Source organism: Bufo gargarizans, chromosome 1 (genome assembly GCF_014858855.1).
Source record: "Bufo gargarizans isolate SCDJY-AF-19 chromosome 1, ASM1485885v1, whole genome shotgun sequence".
Lineage (NCBI taxonomy): Eukaryota > Metazoa > Chordata > Amphibia > Anura > Bufonidae > Bufo > Bufo gargarizans.
In genome coordinates this window covers 138,259,527-138,278,501 of record NC_058080.1, presented here as the reverse complement: position 1 = coordinate 138,278,501, position 18,975 = coordinate 138,259,527, and the positions used below count along the sequence as shown (strand labels likewise).

The window sequence follows — 18,975 nt, the reverse complement described above, 5'->3', positions numbered from 1 at the left end:
GTTAGACTTATTCATTGCAATACCGGATCCGTCTTTCTGGTGTCATCCGGAATAATGGATCAGGTATTTAATTTTTTTCAAAGCTAGAAAGAACTGCACAGACCGGAGATCAGGCGATGCAGCAATTTGCGGAACACTTGGTACTGGATCCGGCATTAATACATTTCAATGGCAAGTGTGGTAGTGTTCCGGAATTTTGTCCGGTCAAATACCGTACAAGGGATGGAACGGAAGACATCCTGATGCATACTAAACGGATTGCTTTCCATTCAGAATGCATTGGGACAAATCGGAAGCGTTTTTTTCCGGTATTGAGACCCTTTACCGGATTTCAATACCGGAAAAGAATAACGCTAGTGTGAAAGTAGCCTAATAATGACATTCTGACTTTAGTCTGCAGGACATCAGGATTTTCTGACACCCATAACTTTTTTCTGCTGATGGAGCTGTGTGGGGGATAATGTTTTGTGGGGAAAGCTATAGTTTTTATCAATACCATTTTGTTGGGATACAAAGAATCTTTTGATAATTTTGTGGAGATGAGGTCACAAAAAAACAACTCTGGCACTTTTTGGGCTTAAAAATAATGATATATTTTAATAGATTGGATCATTTTCAGATGTGGAAATACTAATTATATATAAATAAATAATAATTCAATTATTTGTTTAATATTTGATCATTTACAGATGTGGAAATGAAATACTATTTATGATTATTTTTTAATAGTTTGAAAAACTTTATTCATTTTTTTTAGTTACATTTTTCTGTGAATCCTTAATCTTTTAATTGCTTGTACTATACATTGCAATACTGATTTATGTAATAGTGGCTGAGAGATGGCTGGTTGGGTGCCCTTTGGAAAATCGCCGGCCGCCATTCATGGCAAGTACATGGCACCCTGCAATCGTGTTTGTGGGATGCTGACTGGAGGACGGGGGGAGCTCCGTCCCTCTAACCCAGGCATCCTCAAACTGTGGCCCTCCAGCTGTTGTTGCGCCATGTAGGGGACTGCTTTCTTCTGGAAAGCAGTCCTCTATGATTATTAACTGTTTGTTAGGCTACTTTCATACTAGCGTTTCTATTTTCCGGTATTGAGATCCATCATAGGATCTCAATACCGGAGAAAAACGCTTCCGTTTTGTCCCCGTTTATTGTCAATGGCGACAAAACGTACATGAACAGAATTGAGTGAATCAAAATGCATTCTGTTCCGTACGGTTGCTTTCCCAGACCGGAGAGCAAACCACAGCAAGCTACGGTTTTCTTTCCATTATGTGGTGCGGAGCAAGATGGATCCGTCATGACCCACAATGCAAGTCAATGATCTGTTTAACTCTGACACAATAGAAAACGGATCCGTCCCCTATTGACTTTCAATGGAGTTCATGACGGATCCGTCTTGGTCATGTTAAAGATAATACATCCAGATCCGTTCATACCGGATGCAGATGCGTTTTTGCTGAGCCCTGCCGGATCCAGCAAAAACGCTAATGTGAAAGTAGCCTGGAATACTCGTCTGCCCTGGCAAAAAAAAAAGTGGTCTGAAAAAAATAGGTTGTGCGCCATAAGCTGGGTTCTCTTGAAGGGCAACTTATGAAAGTTGCAAGTATGGTATTTACAGAATTATTAAACTTACTGCGCCATATGTAAATCAGCAGAGCGCCACTCAGTGGAGAATATACTCTCTACAGAGCGATCAGCTTCCCACATTAAAGGTTATTCCCATCTGATAAAGCGATGGCACATTGCTAGGACATGCCATCACGGTATGACTGGCTTCAACCTGGTGTCCCCGTCACTGTTATTGCTGGGAATATCTGCGTTTAGGTACCACTTGGAACCGAATCAGAGTTCGGGAAATGTTTTTTTTTTACAGTAAAAATCTATTTATGAAGTTATTACGCGAAGTCTTGCGAGACTGCGATAAGTAATAACTTTGGCTCATAGGAGCCAATACGTTCTATCTAATACTGTACAGAGCGCTTGCCCCGTACAGTTTTGAAACAAAGCTTTATGCAAATCGATTTCGGATGTTTCGCTCATCCCTACTAATGACCTACCCTTGGGACAGGTCATCAGTATTTAAGTCTAAGAAAACCCCTTTAAGTGTAGCGTTTGTGTTGCACCAAAGTTATGTAGACAAGGAAGAACCCGGCATTATTTCATCGATTACACAGACAGTGAACAGGAAGTACATTACACTATGTCCAACGCAGCCTCCTTCTCCAGCTGCAACTTCCTCTGCCGGCAGGATAGACGGCTGCTTCATCTGTTTTTATTGAGAGTTGCCTCTTATATAATGACTAAGCTGTGAAAATGAGCGAGAACGCCTTCACTTAGGAGACCAGAGTATAATATCACTTGTGTGTATTTGTACATCATTCATGCTATGGGTAGACATTGCGGCCACTCAGTTTTTTTGGAGGAGGTTTCGAAGCAGATCTGCCTGCAGGATCTTCAATCAAAGGGCTCATGCACACGACCGTATGTAGTTTGCAGTCCGCAAAATATGGATCTGCAAAAAAAAAATGGAGGGAGTCATTTCCATTTTTTTTATATTTTTTTTGCAGCCCCATTGAAATGAATGGTTCCACATATGGGTCGCAAAAAAAAAAACCGAACGGACATGGACAAAAAATAAATTTGTGTGCATGAACCCAAAGCCACAAGTGGATCCAGCTGGAAAGAGAAGTATAAGGCCACCTGCACACGGGTGTGGGTAAATGCACAAATGGGGTGAACACATTTCTATGCAGATTTATGTACGTTTCTGCAGCATAAATGCATTAAAATCCACAATGTCTAACAGCGGTTTTTGGTGTGGATTTGATGCGCTTTTGCCGCAGATCTCCCCCTTCCATTGAATAGGTTGAAACCTGCAGCTAAAACCGCGAACATAATTTACATTTGAAAACCGCAGTGCAGGTCAGTTTCCGCTCAGAAAAAATCAGCAAATTGTACATTAGATTAGTGTAAACTCATACACTTTGCTGGTACTGTAATATGCTGTGGTTTTTCCACACCAGAATCTGCGCATATTCCACAAGATTTGCAGGTGGCCGAAGGGTAAGTTCACAAGCGGTTACCCTTACAAGTGAAAACCCAGCGGTTTCCGCAGCAAAAAACTGACGAAAAGCGGCAACAAAACCATTACATGTGGTTTTGTTGCGGAAAAGCCAGCAGATTTCTCCCTCTCAATGCCTCATGCACACGACAGTTGTGTTTCTCGGCCTCCGTTCCGTTTTTGTTTTTTTTGCGGATAGGATGGGGACACATTTATTTAAATGTATCAGCAAAAAAATGTTGATAGTTCATCCTTTTGTGTTCCGCGTCCGTTGTCCATGTTTCCCTTTAGCAAAAAAAAATTGTGCATGTCCTACTTTTTTCACATTTGCAGACAAGGATAGGCATTTATTACAAGGGGTCTGTGGAAAAAACCAGATCCTCCCAAAAAAAACGGATGCTGCATCGTTTTTTTGGGCGGACGCACAATTTGCAGACGCAAAAAACAACTATCGTGTGCATGGGGCCTAAATTGACATGCTGTGGATTTCAAATCCGCTATACCACGGCTGCATCTAATCTGCTACTTTTCTGCAACAAAATCCGCAGCGTGTGAAGGCGGACTTTGGTGCGTTTTTCTGCTGCAGACTAGAAGCAGAAATGCTGCAGATTTTCGGCTACAGAAAAACATCATCTAATCAATCACTTGTGAACCCACCTTACATCCTTCCTTTACATTTCCAGTTTCTTTCAAGTCCACTTCTGACTTTGGCATAAAATCCTACAGGCAGATCAGCCTCAAAACCTCATCCCAAAAACTCTGGGGGAGATTGATCAAAACTGGTGTAAAGCAAAACCGTAGCAACCAATCAGATTCCACCTTTCGTTTTCCAAAGTAGATGTGGAAACTAAAGGATGGAATCTGATTGGTTGCTGTGGTTTTCCTTTACACCAGTTTTGATAAATCCCCCCCCCCCCCCCCCCCCCGGTATGGCCGTACTCTTACAGACTCTTCAGTTTAGCTAATCAAACGTACGTGTCCCGTGTTTCCTAATGGTTCTAAGACAGATTTCTGGTGTAAAAAAAAAAGTGCAATCCTCAGTTTCGTGCAACTTTTCTTCCTTTTTTATCACTGCGCTTGACAATTATGTAAAAGTGAATGGGATAGGACAGAGCTTACGTGGCCTGATAAATTTAACAATACTTGCTTCAGAGAACTGCCGTGAGCTACACCTGAAATCTGTGCCAGCACTATGTCTGTAATTCACACCAGTGCAGCGGCACTGCCAGCCCTCCTCAAGTAATCCTTCCTGCCACAGGACTGGTGGCCCTTACCAGAGGTTGCACTACATTTTTATTTATTTTTTTGCAGAAGAGTAAATTTACTCCTCTGACCATTTTTGAGGAGTATTTTTACCCGAGGAGGAGTACGAAAGTTGCGGTAATTCAAATACATAAAAAATAGGCCTACACTTGTTCAAATCTGCGTTTGGAGCCTCTGTCGCAGATTCTGTCGAAAGCCCAGACAAAAAAAAACCTTATATGCATCACTTTTGTGTCCGGTAAAAAGACAGGATCCCGAACAGAAACCGAACGGATCCCATCATAGTCGGTGGAGTCTGTTCAGCTTCTTCCCTGTGGTGTGACAGGAGGAGGGGTGGAGCAGGGTCACTAGTGGGGTGACAGGAGGAGGGGGGAGCAGGGTCACTAGTGGGGTGACAGGAGGAGGGGGGAGCAGGCTCACTAGTGGGGTGACAGGAGGAGGGGGAACAGGGTCACTAGTGGGGTGACAGGAGGAGGGGGGGTGTAACGGACCGTTTCAGCAGACAAGGGGTTAAAATCCGTTTAGGCGATATGCCCCTTTCCGAGAGACAGGCACAGCTACTGCAGAACACCAACCTCCCGAACTGGATACAAAATAGCACTCCAAACTGGAACCTCGCGAATAGCTGCCAGCAGACGAACAGGAAAAGCGTACAGTCAGCTTACACTCCTGGCAATCAGTCTCTAACAGCATATAGGGAATCCCCCCAATAACGAGACAAGGCTCCGTCTTGAGGGTCAGCAGTGTTCTGACTGTACTTCAAGTACAGCCTCTTTTATTCATAAGAAACATACATAGTACTGCCCACAGGGTTTTGAAATCCAACCAATCAATAACTTACAACACACACAATGCAAGTACAGCAACCAATCGTTCCCGCCCCCTAGAGGATCAGAAGGGAGACTGCGACACAGAACAGATACAACACATCCCCACAATGCATCATGGTTTCCTCCTCTCTGTCCCAGAGACAACCAAAGGCAATCCAATTATCTCTCAGGACAAAGGGAGATCACCAATACACATGTGGAGACAACAGGACAGACATCACCATTTAAACACACAATGGGACAATAGAACCACACCCAGCATATTCCTCCCAAGCTGACAAGTTACACTTATTATAAATTGTTACAACTTTGTGAGGTTACATTGTCCATACATATAACTTACATCAATTTAAACAGTATAACCTGGGGGACAAACCTATCCAAAATTCACTTGAATAGGTTCAGGGGTTCAAAAGTTAGCATGGGCCATAATCTTGAGGCAAGAGGCTTTTAAACAGCCCCCTCCAAAACCCAGTGGCGAGGTTGGTTTCGCCACACATCTCCCCCCCCCCCCAGGGAAGACTAACCAGATACCTGACCTCACGCCGGTCGGTACCTGAGTTAGTCTGGCAGCCCACCCACAACCCAATACTGGACCTGTTGAATTTAGTAGGCTGTCTCTGTCCAGTGAATCCACCAAGGTTATATTGGTAGCTGGTACTCCCGGTCTCTGAGTTGCTCCCTGGCTTGGAGTGGAGGTTGCTTTGTGGGCAGGGATCAGCGGGACTCTGCCTTGGTGCCAGCACTACCACGGAAGAAGCCTGGTTGGAGTCTGGTTGTTGGAGGGAGAAACCGACTGTCTCCCCTTTGGCTAAACAGCCCTGTTGCTGGGGGGCAGGACCGACTGTCCCTACCCCCTGTGCTGTAAGTGCAGAGACCACGGTCCCATCTGCACTGTTGTGGGGCTTACTGTCTCCCCCTGGTGCGTTAAGCTGCCGCTGGGGAGAGGGGGTAACAAGCTCCTCTCCCATACATACTTCCGGCCGCTGGGGAGGCCGACCGACCGCCTCCGCTCCCAATACAGTGTCCTGCTGCTGGGGAAAGGAGACTGGGCTCTCTATTCCCTGTAGGACACTCTGCCGCTGGGGGACAGGACCGACTGTCTCTGCCCCCTGTAACTCTGCCTGCCGCTGGGGAATGGAGACTGGGCTCCCAATTCCCTGTACATCACACGGCCGCTGGGGAATGGAGACTAGGCTCCCAAGTCCCAAAAAAATCATGCTGCTGCTGGGGGGCAGGAACAACTACCTCTGCCCCCTGTAACTCAGCCTGCCGCTGGGGAGGGAGGCCGCTGCTCTCCCCTCCCTGCACTTCACACTGCCGCTGGGGAATGGAGACTGGGCTCCCTCTGTCCCGCAACTGTAACTTCCGATGGAGGTCCACCCAACGTGGCAGCTGACCGTCACCTTCTGCCCGGTATAGTAGGGTCTTGAACACTAGACTCCTCACGAACTTCACGTATTTCTCAGCTGGATTGGGTCCGAAGAAGTTCAGCCGCAACCACATCATACGGTCAAATTCCTCAACAGAGTATCTGTACTCCACTGCTGGTTCCATCCTGGTGCTTTTAGGGTTGCTTTACTGAGACATGCGTTGCCCTTAAATTGTAGAATCCACAGAAATGGTGTCTCCTGTAGCTGTCCTTCTGGCTGTAGGAACGATCCCGCTGCTTGCCACCAATGTAACGGAATACAAGGGAATGCTCCAAACTCCGAACGGAACCTCACGAATAGCTGCCGGCAGACGAACAGGAAAAGGGTACAGTCAGCTTACACCCCTGGCAATCAGTCTCCAACAGCATACAGGGAATCCCCCCAATAACGAGACAAGGCTCCGTCTTGAGGGTCAGCAGTGGTCTGACTGTACTTCAAGTACAGCCTCTTTTATTCATAAGAAACATACATAGTACTGCCCACAGGGTTTTGAAATCCAACCAATCAATACCTTACAACACACACAATGCAAGTACAGCAACCAATCGTTCCCGCCCCCTAGAGGACCAGAAGGGAGACTGCGACACAGAACAGATACAACACATCCCCACAATGCATCATGGTTTCCTCCTCTCTGTCTCAGAGACAACCAAAGGCAATCCAATTATCTCTCAGGACAAAGGGAGATCGCCAATACACATGTGGAGACAACAGGACAGACATCACCATTTAAACACACAATGGGACAATGGGACAATAGAACCACACCCAGCATATTCCTCCCAAGCTGACAAGTTACACTTATTATAAATTGTTACAACTTTGTGAGGTTACATTGTCCATACATCTAACTTACATCAATTTAAACAGTATAACCTGGGGGACAAACCTATCCAAAATTCACTTGAATAGGTTCAGGGGTTCAAAAGTTAGCATGGGCCATAATCCTGAGGCAAGAGGCTTTTAAACAGCCCCCTCCAAAACCCAGTGGCGAGGTTGGTTTCGCCACAGGGGGCAGGGTCACTAGTGGGGTGACAGGAGGAGGGGGGGGCAGGGTCACTAGTGGGGTGACAGGAGGGGGGGCAGGGTCACTAGTGGGGAGACAGGAGGAGGGGGGGCAGGGTCACTAGTGGGGTGACAGGAGGAGGGGGGCAGGGTCACTAGTGGGGTGACAGGAGGAGGGGGGGCAGGGTCACTGGTAGGGTGACAGGAGGAGGGGGGGCAGGGTCACTAGTGGGGTGACAGGAGGGGGGGCAGGGTCACTAGTGGGGTGACAGGAGGAGGGGGGAGCAGGGTCACTAGTGGGGTGACAGGAGCAGGGGGGAGCAGGGTCACTAGTGGGGTGACAGGAGCAGGGTCAATGGTGGGGGGAGCAGGGTCACAATTAGGGTGACAGGAGGAGGGGGGAGCAGGGTCACTAGTGGGGTGACAGGAGGAGGGGGAGCAGGGTCACTAGTGGGGTGACTGGAGGAGGGGGAGCAGGGTCACTAGTGGGGTGACAGGAGCAGGGTCACTGTTAGGGTGACAGGAGAAAGGGGAGCAGGATCACTAGTGGGGTGACAGGAGCAGGGGGGACCCGGATCACTAGTGGGGTGACAGGAGGAGGGGGGAGCAGGGTTACTATTGGGGTGACAGGAGGAGGAGGAGCACGGTCACTAGTGGGGTGGAGCAGGGTCACTAGTGGGGTGACAGAAAGAGGGGAGCAAAATCACTAGTGGGGTGACATGAGGAGGGGGAGCAGGGTCACTAGTGGGGTGACATGAGGAGGGGGAGCAGGGTCACTAGTGGGGAGACATGAGGAGGGGGAGAAGGGTCACTAGTGGGGTGACAGGAGGAGGGGGGAGCAGGGTCACTAGTGGGGTGATAGTAGGAGGGTGAGCAGGGTCACTGAGACCAGTCACATGAGTCTGCGGCTCCTTATCTCTCCTGCGACCCTGTCATGTTTCCCAAGGTCCTTGGGCACCGTGCCCCGATCTCCTTACAACAGCCACCCCGGGAGCCGGCCCCTCCTCCTTCTCCGTCTGCTTCCCCTGCTGCAGGACCTGTATAGCTCCAGCACGCGTCTATACCAACCAATAACAAAGATCCTTGCTGTAAGGAGCTTTAATATTGGTTATTTCTGGCACAGGCAGCATCGCTACACCGTTCTTAGCGCTCACTGCACTGATAAATGTGGGGGAAAAGTACCAATACGCCTTAGACTTTTTCCAGGGAGTAAAATGGCCTGAACAAGCACCTATGACGCTTGTACAGGTGTTATTGCGACCTCTGCTCCTTACTGTGACAGATATTATTATTTATTATTGAAGCGCCATTCATTCCATGGCGCTGTACATATGAAAAGGGGTGCACATACATAATACAGACAATAAGCATGAACAAGACGAGTTACAGACTGGTACAGAAGGAGAGAGGGCCCTGCCCGTGAGGCTTACAATCTACATGGTATGGGAGAAGGACACAGTAGGAGAGAGTAAAGCTGGTCGTGGCGGTATAGAGGCAGCAGGGTCACTGGTAGTAGGCTTGTCTGAAGAGGTTGGTTTTTAGGTTTCTTTTGAAGGATTCCACTGTAGGTGAGAGTCTGATATGTTGGGGTAGTGAGTTCCAGAGTATGGGGGATACACAGGAGAAATCTTGGAGGCGATTGTGGGAAAAGGCGATAAGAGGAGAGGAGAGAAGGAGGTCTTGTGAGGATCGGAGAGTGCGTGTGGGGATGTATCGGGAAAGTAGCTCAGAGATATAGGGAGGGGACAGGTTGTGGACAGCCTTGTATATATTTGTTAGTATTTTGAACTGAATTCGCTGGGCAATGGGGAGCCAGTGAAGGGATTGGCAGAGAGGAGTAACAGGGTGAGAGGTGGATTAGTCGGGCAGCAGAGTTGAGGATAGATTGGAGGGGTGCGAGAGTGCTAGATGGAAGGCCACAGAGGAGGATGTTGCAGTAGTCTAGGTGTGAGATGATAAGGGCATGTAAAAGCATTTTCACAGACTTAGTTGAGGAAAGCGCGGATGCGGGATATTTTGGTGGCAGGTGGTGGAAACGGCTTGTATGTGCGGTCGGAAGGAGAGGGCAGAATCGGGGAGAGTGTGCAGCCATTGATCATGATAGATAGGTCTGTTGGGGGGGAGATGAGCAGGGTGGGGGAAAGATGATGAATTCTGTTTTATCCATGTTAAGTTTTAGAAAGCGAGAGGAGATGAAGGAGGATATGGAAGATAGGCATTATGGGATTCTGGATAGTAAGGTGGTGATTTCTGGACCAGAGAGGTAGATTTGTGTGTCGCCAGCATAAAAGTGATACTGAAAGCCACGGGACTCTATGAGCTGTCCCAGGCCGAAAGTGTAGATAGAGAAGAGCAAGGGTCCTAGGACAGAGCCTTGCGGGACACCAGCAGAGAATGAATGAGACGAGGAGGTGCTGTGAGAGTGGGAGATGCTAAATGTCCGCTCTGTAAGGTATAATGTGATACAGGAGAGGGTCAGGTCAGTGATGCCAAGAGATGAGAGAGTAACAGAAGGGAGTGGTCGACAGTGTCAAAGGCAGAGGACAGGTCAAGGAGGAGGGGGCAGGGTAATGTTTTGGGGTTTTGGTTGTTAGTAGGTCATTGGTGACTTTGGTGAGGGCAGTCTCAGTCGAGTGGTGGGGTCGGAAGCCAGATTGTAGCCGGTCAAAGAGGAAGTAGGAGGAGAGATGAGGACAGTTCAGAATGGACATGTTGCTCAAATAGCTTTGAGGCATATTGAAGAAAATCTGGGGCGGGGCTTAGGGGGTGCTAGTAGGCACTGATTGATTCACGCGCATAACAAAACACAAGGTACATATTAAAATATATAACACTATATAAACTGACTAGGGTCTCTGCTGCACCTGGTCTCTGCTGCACCTGGTCTCTGCTGCACTGTACCATATTTTTCGCCCTATAAGACGCACCTAGGTTTTAGAGTAGAACAATAAGAAAAAATATTTTTCATTACACCTCAGGTCAGACCAGAAATCAGACCCCCAATGTTAATCAGACCTCAGATCAGACCCTTAATGCCTCAGATCAACCCCCCAACCTTTAGCCATCCATCAGCCCCTAATGTGAGCCATCAGCCCCTAATGTGAGCCATCAGCCCCTTATGTGAGCCATCAGCCCCCAGACTCCCCATGTCAGCCATAAGCCCCTTATGTCAGCCATCAGCCATATGCGAGCAATCAGCCCTTATGTCAGCCCCCAGGGCAAATAAAAAAAAACAAGAAAAACCACTTACCTCTCCTGCTCCCGGTCACCATCGCGATCCTCTTCATCCTGCTGTCGGTTTTTTATCGCGGCGCACAGTGTGAGGTCACAGAGCGACCTCACACTGTGCGCAGCCCTGCACAGCCGATAGCCGAGCCGAGGACCAGGAAGCAGTGAGTACAGATCTTTCACTGCTTCCTGGTCCACCTGTACTATTGAAGCGCTTCCATAATGGAAGTGCTTCATTAGTACCGCGTTAAAGACTGTCCTGATTGCTGTGGCCCGGCAAACAATCTTCCAGGGCCCGGTCCTGGGCCGCGGCCCGGTGGTTGGGGACCGCTGGTGTAGAGAGTGTGTAGGGACTTGCACTGAAGCTTTCTCTGAAGTTGACTATCTTTTGTTTGAAATATGCGGCAAAGTCCTCAGCTGAGATGAGAGGAGAGAGTGGGGGCACTGGGGGACAGAGAAGGGAGTTAAGTTTTAAAAAGTTGTGTAGGGCTGTGGGACAGGGAAGAGATGAGAGATGAGAAGTAGGCCTGTCTTGCATCAGTGAGTGAGAATTTTAAAATGAGGAGGGTTTGCTTGTATGTGGTGAAGTGATCCTTGGAGTGGGATATCTTCCATCTCCGCTCAACAGCCCTGGAAGCTTATCTGAGTTTTTTGGTCAGGTTGGTGTGCCAGGGTTGTCTGTTAATTTTTCTGGTTTTGTTGTATGTGAGGGGGGCTACAATATCCAGAGCTGTACTTATTGTGGTGTTATATAGGGTGGTGGCAGTATCTGGGTCTTGGAGGGAACAAAATGGTAGAGAGTGGCAGAAGAGAGTCAGAAAGCAAGCAAAAGTCGAGATGTTTAAGGTTCCTGTGTGTGTGTGTGGGGGGGGGTGTTAGTGTGTGGACCAGGGGAGCAGCAGAAGAGACCAGTGAAGAGGAGGTGAGTAGTGTGGTCAGATAGTGGGAGAGGCAAATTAGAAAGCTTAGATAGGGAGCAGAGGCGGGTAAAGATAAGATCCAGTGTGTGACCATCTCTGTGGGTGGAAGCGGAGGACCACTGTGAGAGGCCGAAGGAGGAAGAGAGTGATAAGAGTTTAGAGGCGGCTGAGTGGCAGGTGTCAATAGGGATGTTGAAGTCACCCAAGATGATAGTGGGGATGTCGGCAGAAATAAAGTGTAGGAGCCAGGTGTTGAAGTGGTCAAGAAAGATGGTGGCTGGGCCTGGGAGGCAGTAAATGACAGCTACTTGGAGGTTGGAGGGAGAGTAGATGCGAACAGAGGGTACTTCAAATGAGATTAGTGTAATGGAGGGTGGCAGTGGAGTTGGGCTGTAAGAGCAGGTGTCTGATAGAAGACCAACTCCTCCACTTTGTTTGCTGCCGGGGCGGGGGTGTGAGTGAAATGAAATCCGCTATATCAGAGTGCAGCAGAGGAGGAGGTGTCAGAAGGTGTCAGCAGGTGTCAGCCATGTTTCTGTGAGACCCAGAAAGAAGAGTTTTCGAGAGATGAAGAGGTCATGAATGTAGGACGTTTGTTACAGAGCGTGCATTCCATAATGCTCCTGCAAGAGGAACCAAAGGAGCAGGGGTCAGAGGAATGGTTATTAGGTTTAAGGGGTTGCAGAAATTTGTAGAAGGAGATTTGTAGTGGGACGTAGAGGTGATAGTGGGGGTTTGCTGATGGGGGGCCTGGATTTGGAAAGATGTCACCAGCAATAAGGAGAAGCAGAGAGAGTGTTAGTAGGTGAGAATAAGATAGGACATGAGGTATCTGTGCTTTTGAGAAGGAAGTGTTTTACGTTGCCAAACAGGTTTGTGCAAGTGGTCTGATGAGAAGGTAAGATGGAGGGAGAGATGAATAGTTCTTTGCTGGGTGAATGGATGTGGGTGTATTGCAGGAGGTTTTGGAAAAGTGGGAAGAGCAAGATGAAAAAGTGAGACATTGTTTGCATTAACTATTTCTGTAATTACCTTTGGTCCCCTTCTGGTTCCATTCTGGTATAATTCAGTATGTGCACTTAAAAAGTTGCACTTGTAAGATGTTGCATTGAAAAGACCAAGGTCTGAAAGACGTATACCACTCAGTGTTCAATCAGGTGTGACCAAGATCGGAGGGGGCTACATATGGCCTAATCAAGGGGGGGACCAGATACAGGGGTGAAATAGTCAATGTAAACAAATACTCAATACATCAAGAACGGAAAGAGACATTAATGCCTCTTTCACACGAGCGTGACGGATTGGCTCAGGATGTGTTCAGGGTGCGTTCAGTGAAACTCGCACCATTTTGCAAGCAAGTTCAGTCAGTTTTCTCTGCGATTGCGTTAAGTTCTCCCATTTTTTTTATGCGGGTGCAATGCGTTTTGATGCGTTTTTCACGGGCTTGATAAAAAACTAAAGATTTACAAACAACATCTCTTAGCAACTATCAGTGAAAAATGCATCGCATTCGGACTTGCTTCCGGATGCAATGCGTTTTTCACTGAAGCCCCATTCACTTATTAGGGGCCAGGGCAGCGTGAAAAACGCAGACTATAGAACATGCTGTGTTTTTCACACAACGCAGAACTGATGCGTGAAAAAAAAGTTCATGTACACAGACCCATTGAAATTAATGGGTCAGGATTCAGTGCGGGTGCTATGCGTTCATGTCACACATTGCACCCGCGCGGAAAACTCGGTCGTGTGAAAGGGGCCTAAAAGTTCAATGCCAGGGGATGAGAAGGAAAGACAATATCAGACTCTGGAAAAGTTGGGTGCAGCAGTTAGGTTCAATGCAGACATACCTGGAGAGGAGAGAATTGGGTGATGGTAAGTAAACAGTGAGGACAAAGTGGATTCTGTATCCAAAATATTACATTCTGGTATAATTCGGTATGTGCACTTAAAAAGTTGCACTTGATACGTTTCTGGCACATGGACCTCCTGAAATGTCGCAAAATTATTAAGAGGCATATGCACCTTTTAATAAATTTGGTGCATCTTTTTCTTGCAGATTTTTCCTTAAAGGATAACTGTCACACTTAGACCCTAATTTCAATTTTCATATGTGTAGTTACTAATAACTTGATATTCCAGAATCAGTTACTATTAGACTGACTTACCCCATATTTAATAAGATTCAGCCCTTAGCAACCAGCCTGCATAAAACTGCAATTTCACTATTCAGTTAAGATGGCCGCCACTGCCCTCACCCTGAGGCTAATCCAGCCTGCCCTCAGTCCCCACAATGCATCTCCTCACAAAAGTGTCAGTAACCAGAGCCCTCCCCCTAAAGGGTTAATCTCCTGCAGCACAAAGGGGTCCTCTTACCACATGTTGCTTTCATTTATACACTGAGCAGATGGCAGATCTCCCTTCCCTGGTCTGCGCTGCTTCAACTCTGCATTCTCCAGCTCTGCTGAGTGAGGGAGCGTCTGCCAAGTGCAGGGACAGGGAGAAGTGCACACAGCCCAGGCACTGTTATCAGCTGCTGGGGAGGACCTGGCTTTAATCATTTACTTACAGTCCCTGGCTGTCAGTAATGTGACCCTGCACGCTGCGTGCTTCTGCGTCCTCCGTCCTTCAACACAGAGGACGGACCTGCATAACTGTGGAATTAAGGGGTAATTGAATACACAGTGAAAAGTTTAACTAGGGCCACCAAGGTGATATTAATCACCATAATCCAATACTCAAAAAAAAATATATGACAGTTATACTTTAAAGGGGTTTTCTGAGATTTTAATATTAATGACCAATCCTCAGGATAGGTCATCAATATCAGATCGTTGGGGGTCCCGGGTGATCAGCTGTTGGAAGAGAAGGCCACGCTCCATGCGATCGCAGCCTTCCCATCAGTGTTTTCCTGCTGATGGTCGACATCGCAGTGGTGAGCAGTGTAATTACAAGCCGTCCTATTCACTTCTATGGGACGGTTCCTTCCTGTTCAGGTGAATACTACAAAGCCGTTCTATTGAAGTGAATGTGACGGAGAAGTTGTAATTACACTGCTCACCACTGAGATGTCGACTGCAAGCCGGTAAACAATGAAGAGGATGCAGCACTCGTACCAGCGCTGCTTTCTCTTCGAACAGCTGATCAGCAGGGCTCCCAGCAGTCGGCCCCTCTGATATTAATGACCTATCTGATCTGATATTAAAGGGGTTGTCCAAGTAATATTTATTGATGACCTATCCTCAGGATAGGTCATCAATATCAGATCGGCGGGATCCAACACCCGGCACCCCCTCCGATCAGCTGTTTGAAGAGGAGACTCGCACGGTGTCAGCGCTGCCTCCTCTTCACTGTTTACCTTCTAGCCGTTGCATGTGCAGTGGTGAGCAGGTGTAATTACACACAAGCCGTCCCATTCATTTCAATAGGACGGCTTGGGTGTAATTACACCTGCTCACCACTGCAGATGCAACGGCTAGAAGGTAAACAGTGAAGAGGAGGCAGCGCTGACACCGCACTCGCCTTCTCTTCAAACAGCTGATCGGAAGGGGGGTCGGGTGTCGGACCCCCGCCGATCTGATATTGATGACCTATCCTGAGGATAGGTCATCAATAAATATAACTTGGACAACCCCTTTAATGACCTATCCTGAGGCTAGATCATCAATATAAAAAGAGCGGACAACCCTTTTGACGCCTCATGCACATTACCATATCCATTTTGTGGTCCACAAAACATGCTGCATCCCACGTTTTTCTGTCTCATCTCCTGCCCCGTGTTAAAAATGCCTATTCTTTTCCCAAAACGGACAAGAAAAGGACATGTTTTATCTTTTTTGCGGGAAGGCGGAATGAACATACGCATGCAGACAGCACGCAGTGTGCCGTCCACATATTTTGTGGCCCTATTGAAATGAATGGTTTCGCATCCAATCCACAAAAAATGCAAATTGGATGCGGACCAAAATTTATGGTCGTGTGCATGGGGCCTAACAAGCTGAACTGGATGGACGTATGTATTTTTTTCCGCCTTATAAGCTATGTTAATGGAGTTGTTTCTGCAGCATGTGAATGGGTTTTTGGACACTCCTTTCTGAATGACTCTTTCTGCAAAAAAAGTTGCACGTGTGGATATACCACGCTGTAGGAGTCTGTCCTCGTGTAATCACTTTCAGTTATCTATTATTATTATTTGCAATAGATCAGCTCTACTTTCGTGTGCTTTTGCATAACTCTGTTTATTTAGCCAAAATTTTACTGGAGATTCCTAGGTTTGCAAACCACACTGCTAAACTCGTAATAAGGCCGGGTTCACATCACCGTTTGGTTTTCCGTTTTTCTGATCCGTCAGAACAACAGAAAAAAAAAAACAGATCCTTTATTTTTAGCATCTGTTGTGCTCATGTTGCATCCGTTTTTGTCGGTTCCGTCAGAGATCAGTTATTTTAGTGCTTCATGCAGGACTGTTTCTGCCGTCTAAAATAACGGATCTTTGACGGAACTGACAAAAATAGATGTAAAGTGAGCACAATGCGGCACATTTTGAAACCCGCAGCGTGTCTATTGTTTGTGCGATTTCTGGTGCGGATCTCACCCTTTTCAATAGAAGGATGAGATCTGCTGCAAAATCACATCAGATCTGCAACAAAATCTTTGTGTGACACACAGAACTCATCGGCGTGCCCCAGCCTCTTCACTCAGCTGATCAGTGGGGGTGCCGGGAGTCAGACCCCCACTGATCTCATATTGATGACCTATCCTGAGCTTAGGCTATCCGTATGAAAATCTTGCAAAACCCCTAATGTTATATTCATTTTGCTTTGCTTTGTGGTAGTAATGTTATATTTTATATTTTAAATTACTGCAAACCACAGTTCGGATTTACGTATTGCTAATATTGAGCACAGTTGCAGGGCAAACATACTGTATGTGTAAGGGCACTTTCATACGTCAGTGTTTTGATCAGTGATTTCCATCAGTGATTGTGAGCCAAAACCAGAAGTGAAGGCTACACAGAGATAAGGTATAAGGGAAATGTTTTAACCTCACTTGGTTTTGGCTCACAATGACTCACCAAACACTGACACTAAGGCTACTTTCACACTCGCGTTTGGTGTGGATCCGTCATGGATCTGCACAAACGCATCCATTCACACAATACAACCGCATGCACCCGTTCACATCAGATCCGTTTGTATTATCTTTAACATAGCCAAGACGGATCCGTTTTGAACACCACTAAAAGTCAATGGAGGACGGATCAGTCTTTTATTGTGCCAGATTGTGTCAGTGAAAACTGATCCGTCCCCATTGACTTACATTGTGTGTCAGAACGGATCCGTTTGGCTCAATTTCGTCAGACGGACACCAAAATGCTGCAGGCAGCGTTTTGGTGTCTGCCCCCCAAGCGGAATGGAGATGGAACGGGGCGAAACTGATGCATTCTGAGCGGATCCTTATCTATTCAGAATGCATTAAGGACAAAACTGATCTGTTTTGGACCGCTTGGAAGATCCCTGAACGGATCTCGCAAACGGAACCCAAAACACCAGTGTGAAAGTAGCCTAAGAACTCATGTACGTGACCCTATCTGTTTCACGGTCTGCAAATCGTGGATCCGCGAAATACAGATGCGGTCTGTGTGGTGTCGTTCCATGGGTCCGTGGTCCACATTTTGCGTAATGAACATACAGATGCGGAAAGCACATGTGTTTTCCTCATTCGTATGTCTGTTAGAGCTCATGCCCACAAACGTAAGGGCTCCGTATCCATGCTGCGGACCGCAAATTGCAGTCTGCAATGCACGAGCACCGACCGTTGGGCAGCCGCATACGGATGGCGGGCCACTTCAGTTGAATGGGATCCGCATCCGACAGTCCGCACCGCAAAAAAGTAGTGCATGCACTACTTTTTTACGGTGCGGAGGCACGGCCAGAAACACCATGGAAGCACACTGTAGTGCTTCCGTGGGGTTCCGATCTGTGCTTCAGCACCGCTTCTGCGGCCTTGAATGGGTGCACACGGCTGGTGCCCTGTGTATTGCGGACCTGCCGTATGCGGTGCAACAGCCATGTGCATGAGCCCTTGCTCAAAGAGATAGAACATATCTTCTACTTGGCCCCAATATGCAGACGGACCACGGAAAATGAGTCCGCAAAAAATGCAGATACACAATTTGCGGACTGCAAATTACAAACAGTTGTGTGCATGAGGCAGGGATCACCCGTGCAGTTTTTGTGTCAGTTTTTTCAGTTTTGGCAGGGCATGGGAAATATAAAGGAAGGACTTACACTTCTCCTTCCTGATGGATCCCTTTTTGCCTTAAAAAAAAAAAAAGAATGAAAACTGCAACAAAAGTTGTAAGTTTTCATCCGTATTCGGTATTTACAGTAGAAAGCTTGATCACAGGCAAATGTGAATGTACACCGATAAAAATAATCTTCAGGGCTTTTGTATTTACATATCTTCACTAATAGCTTTGAATACTCCACAAGGGTACTGTGTTACAGTAATGAAGGAACCTGTAGAGGCAAAGCTGTAGAAAGGTGTCCACAGGCTATTACATGTGTGTAGGAGACCCCTTTAATGTCTCTTGTAGGCAATCCTAAGAAACATAAAGGGGTATTCCCATCTCAGACCTCTATGGCGTATGCACAGGAATGTCAGAGGGATCCCGCATCTGTGCTAGGTACTTTCTCCAGACGGAGACAGAATGGAGAAGGAATAGGTCAAAATGGCAGCGTTTTTGTGCCAACTTTCCAGGCGTGCGCCACTTCTGCCATCAGGAGCACAGTGCAATGTGATAGCTTTGTATCAGGGAACTGATTATCATGTAGTGCCATGAAAAGCAGCATGCAAATTGTCGATAAATGATGGGGGGTAGGCAGGAAGGGGTTAAAGAGGAAGTAGTCGAGCAGTGAATTTTGCTCATACGCCCTGGAGGGTTCTGTTAATAATTTGTCAGTGCAGCTAGTTTAGAAGATTTTGTCCAGGGGGTTGGGGTGAGCAGGCAGCAGAATAATTTTAAAACTCCATAGCTGTGAGCAGGAATGCAGACCATTCGGCGTCCTGTATCAGAATACCGTAGCTGTCGGCCCTGTGAGAGGTGCTATTTTGTCTTGTAATTTAAGGAATCTTCAGTTGTTTCCTCTACGAGTCGATAAGATCATCTAGGCCATTGTGGCACTGAAAGCAGAACTACCGCAGCATTATGTAAAACCCCACTCATTGCA

The 18,975-nt window shown here is 47.1% G+C and overlaps 1 protein-coding gene across 3 annotated transcripts in view; it reads left to right on the top strand.

The window, feature by feature from the left end:
- The window catches only part of TEC (tec protein tyrosine kinase), a 127,917-nt gene that overhangs the window by 3,933 nt on the left and 105,009 nt on the right, over nt 1-18,975 (top strand). The window lies entirely within an intron of this gene.